Source organism: Euphorbia lathyris, chromosome 2, assembly GCF_963576675.1.
Source record: "Euphorbia lathyris chromosome 2, ddEupLath1.1, whole genome shotgun sequence".
In the NCBI taxonomy this organism is placed as follows: domain Eukaryota; kingdom Viridiplantae; phylum Streptophyta; class Magnoliopsida; order Malpighiales; family Euphorbiaceae; genus Euphorbia; species Euphorbia lathyris.
Genome location: NC_088911.1, coordinates 111,374,212 through 111,382,226, shown reverse-complemented (window position 1 = coordinate 111,382,226; position 8,015 = coordinate 111,374,212).

The following is an 8,015-nucleotide window of genomic DNA, read 5'->3' as shown; positions in this document are numbered from 1 at the left end:
TCCCGACGAAGGCACATGTTCAGGAAATGCGTTATTACGTAAGCACGTATTAGTATGAATCGGTTTGGTGTTGAGGATAGTTATACTTCGATTCAAAAGACTATATTAACAGTAGCCGTTATTCACATTCTTTAAATAAATTGGGATGAAACGAGAGCATAACGAAACGAAAACGAAGAACATTTCTGTTTCGAACGACCCTGTCGTAACGTGAAAAGTTTCGCACAAGTAGCCCGTCCCTTCCGAATAAAAGACGAGCTGTTACGTTATGCCCCGTGTCGTTCTTACGAGAAATGGACGTGTCCGCAGAAGTGACTAAGAAAAGAAAAGCAAAAAATGAACTAAACGACCAAAATCATTCCGAAACTACGATATATGTCAATCCCGAGAGTAGTTAAAGAAAATAAACCAATGCCGTTGAATACGTGCCTCGAACGAGTATATACCCCGTTTAAAATCACGAAGCCGAACTAAGCTAAACCGCATAATTGCGCCATATGGACGAGACTGTAAGTTTGACTAACGACTCGATCAATTCGACCGTTACCAAAACTACAAGAAATATGGCCCGATGTGCGTGCTAGCCCAATTCGTGCCTAAAGGAAAGAGAACGGTGATATCCTCGCTTCGAATAAGCATATGATTCAACGAAACGTTGATTTTCTATAACCACACTAAGATGATATATCCTGTGGATTGGGAAAAACAACGAATTGTTGCTAGCCGAAAGATTACCGTGCGCTCAAAATAAGACTCGCCGTCTTTTCACGTAGCTAACATGAGCAAACGGATCCTCGACGCTAAGAACAAACACGTTACGCGATGAGTCTGTTCCCTAAAATAAAATCCAAAAGTGGTTTCATCACTAAATAAACACGTGGTTGCGTCTCTCGATAGATCCAAAAGATCCCGTTGTAATCCAAAATCGAGACACGAACCCACGCGAATAAAAGGGAACGAGTCATTGTCAATAACGAACGGTTGAACCAAAAGAATAGCTCTTATCACGTCTAAAAACCGAGATGCGCTCAAAGGGAGTCAAAACCCGAACTAATGCGTCTCGCAAAAGGACAAAAGACGAGTTATTCTGAAAGGACAATCCATTTGGTCAATATCTTAGTCACTGAACATTGATACGTCAAAACGAACTGTATTGTCTGATGGATGATTTACTTTTCCGCAATAATCGACGGCATCACGCATCCCCTGGACCGCAATGTGAGCCCAAAACCAAAATCCTAGGAAAGAGACCTGGACCAACGAGTGTGTGGAGGAATAAGGGTGGAAGAGAGATGTCGTGATACGTGTAATTAGACTAACGTTTGTTCTTCTTATCTTATATAACCATAAATGAATAAACGCACACACCACGAATCATGCATATAAAATCATGCATACATACTAATGGATACCGTTCGCGCAGACGTCATCATTAAGCGGTTGTGGTTTCGTGAGAGTAACTGGCTAGTCGGGCAGTTTGATCAGCTACAGATTGACGGTTCCGAATCGAGAGTAGTGGCTTCTGAATCATCTTCGTTCAAGGCAGCTTAATATTCAGTCAATATGTCTACACCGGATGAGAGAATATCGAGGTTAGAAAGAGTGGTAAACAACCTCAACGATCAGTTAACCGCAATTTTAGTCCAGCTGGACGAGCTTGCAATTAAGAGTAACAAGAGTAGCAGTAAACCAGCTGAGAACATTGTGAGCACGGGTCCCCGTTTTGGAGATAACTATCAAGATTGTGTAACAAGCAGTTTGGGGAAGAGAAAGCAAAGGGAAGAGGAATGGAAACAGCACATCACTCAGGAAGTGCATGATCTACGTGGGGTAAGCTCTGGGGGTCAAGACTTTTATAATCTGAAAAACTATTCGTCGGCAACGGCTTTGCCTTTGAAGTTCCGGCTTCCTGACATGAAGAAGTTTGATGGAACTGGGGATCCTACCGCCCATATGAACCAATATGTGGCAGCAATAGAGCACACAATTCTGACGGAGGAACAGATCTTAGGGCTGTTCAGTGCTTATCTGGAGGGGGTACCCTCGTGTGGTTTCATGCGTTGCCGCTGGTGACAAAGAGGGATTGGAAGGAGTTAGTGAAGTCATTCATCGCCCAATATAGCTTCAACACTATGTTTGAGGTCACTTTGAGGGAGCTAGAGAGCACCAGGCAGCAGGCTGGGGAGTCTTTGTCCGACTTTGTGAGTAGGTGGAGAGCTAAGGCGACAATTATGGAACAGAAGCCGTCGGAGCAGGACCAGATCCGGGCGGTAATCGGTAATACTTTGCCGTATGTTAGGAATGAGCTGCGGTGTATGCCTTTCACTGATTTTAATCAGATGTATGGCTATGCTTTGACAGTTGAGGGGAATGGAGAGTCGAAAAGAGCTTATACTAAATGTACGAAGTTGGGATATAGTGTCAGAGGGCCAAGTACTAATATAGAACCTACCGCAGTGAAAGTGCTTGAACTTAACGCTGTCGGGAAAAGGCAGTTCGCCCAATTTGATCTGACCTATGCAAAAGTTTTCGAACGATTACAGAAAAAGGAGTTGCTGAAAGCCCTTACTCCCAAAAATAAGACAGGGCCCACACCACGAATGATGACCAGGGGGTATTGCGAGTTCCATAGTAACTACGGGCACACCATTGAAAATTGTGAGAGGCTAAAGCATGAGATCCAGGATCTGATTGATAATAAGAAAATAGTCGACCCATCGTCAGCAAACTCTCCCCTTAGGTGCAATCCATCGCCTAGTCATAGGGTGAGCGCAATTGGATCTGGGTTGGAAGAGAGCTTTGTGGTGGAGTCATTCTGCGAATTTAAGGAGGAGCTGTTGGATTCCAATGAGAGAAGGAATGTGGGAGATGGATTATATGTGTCTGTTTTGGAGGAACAGCCAACGGAAGAAGTGATGGATGATAGAACTAAAACTGAGGAAACCGAGGAAGTATCATCTCGGAGGATCATGCCTATGTTGAAATTGTTTAGTGGGGTAGAAGACCCCGAAGCTCATTTGTATGGGTATGTGTGTGCTATGTTTGGGGAGCCATACAAAGTGGAAAAAGTCGCTCCAGGGTTCTATCTTTCGCTGGTGGGCGAACCGTTGAACTGGTTTCAATCGCTACCTGACTCGACTAAGCAGGATTGGTCACTGATGTCAAGCTTGTTTTTGATGAAGTATCGAAGAGATAAAACACATGAAGGGGAACATAGCGCGATGCAAATTGGGCCTATCAAACGTCCGTTTCCGATTGTCAGCAAGTATAATGAAGGCAAGGACCCCAGGGAGCACGTGCATTTTTACCTATCTGCTATGGTTCCTTTGGGCTTCAAAGAGGACGAAATCACGAATTTGTTTTGCAACTCGTTGGCGGGAGAGTCACTAATGTGGTATATGTCTCTTCCGATGAAAGTTAAAATGAATTGGGCTGAAATGACTAAGAGATTCATCAAGAAGTACACCGCAAGGGGATACCCAGAGGAAGTGTCGATGTTACCCGATGAGGAGACACCTGAGGAGGTGTTAACCATGGCTAAATACAAAGGAGGTGAGAACCCCATCGACCACATAAACTATTTTCGTGCCTACATGTTTGACGCAGGACTCTACCGAAGTGAGTTGGTTCAGCATTTTCCAAAGACACTCGTAGGAGAAGCTTTGATGTGGCACCGAAGGCTCTCGGCAAAGGCGAAAGGGGACTGGGGGTCCCTCATGGAGGCTTTCGTGAAGAGATATGAGATGTACATCCCGTGGACTGGGTCGCTGGAAGATTTAGAAAGGATCAAGCAATTTCCCGAGGAAGCATTCGTGGATTATGCTAGGAGATGGAGGTTCAAGTATGCCTCATGTCGGGTCACCTTGAGCGATCAGGAGCAACTCATGTGTATCCGAAGGGGTGCTATTCCACTCATCGCTAGAAGAATGAATGGAGTGTTCCTCAGGGACTATGAAGAACTGATAGGCTGGGCACGGTATGGATTGTCGGACCCTTCCTACGTAAATCTGAACGTCCCTCACATAATGGATCTGATGGTCGTGGATATTTGTGGAAGTTCCTCCGATGAGGAGGGTATCAATCAGAGAGTTCCGATCAACATCTGGGATGAGTCTGATGATGAGCTGGAAATGGCTGCTAGCACCGAAGGAAAGATTCTGCCAGGTTTTGAGATCTTTAATGATGTTACCGACTGGGGCAAAGGAGAAGCAAGCTGTTTCATCGAGGAGATCATAATGTTAGATCTTAATACCGAGGAGCATGTGATCACTATTGAAGCCGCTGTGGGAGCGGCGGATGAGCCCAGTACCTCCAAGACTTATGAGAAACCCGAGAACCCTGTTGATGACAGCTAGATTACCGCTTTGTTTGAATCTGATGATGTACTCACCAATACTATCAATGAAATGAATTCTGATTTTGCTTACTTGCTTAATGTTGATTCTGATCATTCCATGCATTCTCATTCATATAACATGCCTACATTTGAAATCAATGCAATAGAAATGTCAACTTTAAATCTTGGCACGGATGAAAATCCTAAACTTATACAAATTTCTCAAGAATTAACTATTGAAGAGAGAAAAGAATCTGAGAGAATAATAAAAAAAATACGAAATAGTGTTTGCTTGGACATACGAAGACATGCCAGGAATGGATCAATCAATCGTAACTCACCGCATTCCAACATATCCCGAGGCGAGGCCCGTAAAACAGAAGCTCCGACGCATGAGGCCGGAATGGGCGGATAAGATTAGAGAGGAAGTGAAGAAACAGTTAGAAGCGGGGTTCATCGAAGTAATCGACTATCCCCCTTGGGTCGCGAATGTAGTGCCAATCGCGAAGAAGGACGGTAAAGTGAGAATGTGCATCGATTATAGGGATCTCAACAAGGCGTGCCCCAAAGATGAATTCGCGTTGCCTCATATTGACGTGTTGATCGACAGTGCAGCATCAAGTGTCTTACACACGAATGTAGACAGTTTCATGGGCTACATGCAAGTTCAGATGGCCGAGAGGCACAAAGCAAAAACCTCATTCACAACTGAGTGGGGAACCTACTGCTATAGGGTAATGCCGTTTGGTTTAAAGAATGCTGGGGCAACTTATCAATGAATGGTCACGGCATTGTTCCAGGATATGATACGCAAGGAGGTGGAAGTTTAGATGGATGACATGATGGTCAAGTCGGAGAAGAGAGAGGGGCATTTCGCTACACTTGAGAAGTTTTTGGCCCGAATTGCAGAATTCAAGCTAAGGTTGAACCGAAAGAAGTGAAGACCATACGGGAAATGCCAGCACCAAAGAATGAGAAAGAGACGAGAGGGTTCCTGGGGCAGGTTCAGTATATCAGTCGGTTCATAGCAAGACTCACTGCGATCTGCGAGCCGATCTTTAAGCTGCTACGGAAAGATCAACCCACGATTTGGAATGATAAGTGTCAACAAGCCCTAGAGAAGGTCCGGCACTACTTGTCTAATCCACCAGTTTTGAGACCGCCTAAACTTGAAAAAAAACCGCTTCTCCTCTAGGTAGCGATCGAGGAGCGATCTATTGGGGCAAAGCTGGCCCAAGAAGGGGACACCGGTGTGGAGCACGCGGTGTACTATCTGAGTAAGAGGCTCTTGGAATATGAGCTTAAGTATAACATGATCGAAAAGACGTGCGTGGTGGTAGTATGGTTAACAAAGAAACTACGGCACTATTTTCAATCTTACAAAGTGATCATTATTTCCCGAATGGATCCGGTGAAGTATCTGTACCAAACTCCATCTTTAACAGGGAAGTTAGCCCAATGATTGCTACTTTTATCCGAGTTTGACATTGAATATGTAACGAAGAAGGTTATCAAAGGGAGGGCCGTAGCAGAGTTTCTGGCCAACCAACCTCTGAATGCAGAGGAGGAAGAGATAAGCTATGATTTCCCCGATGAACACTTGAACGCAATTGAAGTTATACCGTGGAAAATGTTCTTCGATGGAGCAGTTAATTCGAATGGAGCCGGAGTAGGAGTACTACTTACCTTACCGGAGGGAGAAAGAATCCTGATGGCAAAGAAGTTATCCTTCCCGCTCACCAATAATATGGCCGAATACGAAGCGTGCATCTGTGGGTTGGAGTCACTAGCAGCACTAGGGGCATTATATGTCGAAATTTGGGGTGACTCCAAGCTGATCATCGAACAGGCACAAGGAAACTGGGAAGTGAGGGAAGAAAGGCTACGTCCATACCTAGACCAGCTAGAGGGGTTGGCACAAAGATTCAAGGAATGTCGTTTTTATCATATTCTTCGAGCACAGAACCAGGCAGCAGATGCTTTGGCCACTTTGGTATCAGTTTGGGACAACCCTCAGAACCTTGCCTCGAAGCCGTTGGTATTGAGGAGATCTCACAAACCATGCTACGAAGACGTAATGTTATTAGGGGCAGATGAAAAGTCGTGGTATTTCGATATCGTGAACTTTATGAAGAATGGAACATACTCGGCGGAGTCGGAACTTAGGGATCAAGCCGTGATCAGAAGATTAGCTCAAAAATTCATCATCCATAATGACTTACTCTACGAAAGGCACATCGATGGGTTGAAATTAAGATGTCTAGATGAAGGGGAAGCCCGCGAGACGATGGATTAGGTGCGCTAAGGAATTTGTGGAGCCCATATGGGGGGAGCAGTGTTAGCGAAGAAAATTGTGAGGCAGGGCTTCTATTGGCTTACCATGAAAAGAGATTGCCACGAATATGCAAAGAAATGTAACGATTTCCAAATCCATGGGGATTATAATCATTTACCGACCATGGAACTGCATGTATTGGCGCCCATCTAGCCGTTCGCAGCTTGGGGCATCGATATCATCGGTGAGGTGAGACCTAATGCGTCAAATGGACACAAATTCATCGTAGTCGCTATCGATTACTTCACCAAGTGGGTGGAGGCCGAATCATTCAGTAAGCTAGGGTCGAAGCAAATGAGGAGATTTATCGAAAAACAAATGATCACTAGGTTCGGAGTGCCTCATCGTATGATCACGGATAATGGGTTCCAGTTCTAGGGGGAAGTGAGAGGTCTCTTTCAAGAATACGGTATCGGGCATCATAGGTCTTCTCCATATCGCCCGCAGGCCAACGGGGCAGTGGAAGCCACAAATAAGAATCTTAAGAGGATTCTCGTAAAGACAGTAGCATCGCATCGGAATTGGCACGAGCAGCTTCCGCTCGCTTTATGGGCTTATCGCACGATGGTTAGAGCATCAACTAGGGCAATGTCGTTCTCCTTAGTATATGGGGCAGAAGCAGTTCTGCCTATTGAGGTTGAGAAGTGATCGCTGAGAATCGCGGTAGAAGTAGAGATTCCTAAAGCGGAATGGGTGAAGAAGCGGTATGAACAGTTGGCATTGGTAGACGAGAAGAGGATGGAGGCCCTTTACCACATACAGCTATATCAAAGGAGGATGGCCCGGGCTTTCAATGGAAGGGTTAAGGTCAGTCCTATCAAAGAAAGAGACATGGTGCTGAAACAGATCTGAATGACGTGCACCGACCCTAGGGGCAAGTTTAGGCCAAACTAGGAAGGACCGTTTCTCGTGAAGAAGATCTTATGCAAAGGGGCGGTGAAACTAACCACGATGGATGGCATTGAGTTCTCCGAACCTACCAATCTGGATAGGCTTAAGAAATACTTTTCGTAAAAAAAAGAAAGAAAGAAAGAAAAATTCCCGATAGGTTGAAAACCCGCAAAGGGCGACCTATGCAACAATAAGGGACATCCCAATGGGTGAAAATCCGAAAGGGCGCTTATTTGAAAATCCCGGGATGATAAAAGGAGAGTTGAAAAATCGCTGGGATTTGAAAACCGAAAAAAGGCGGGTCCTGGTAACAGTAGTTGTCTCTTGAGCAATTATAAAAATAATGTATAAGCGGCTAAGTATTTCTGTTGTTTGTAAATAAATAAAGGCATGAATATATTTGAAGAGAATGATTGGAATTATTATGATCGACTGAATGCATGGTATTGTAAG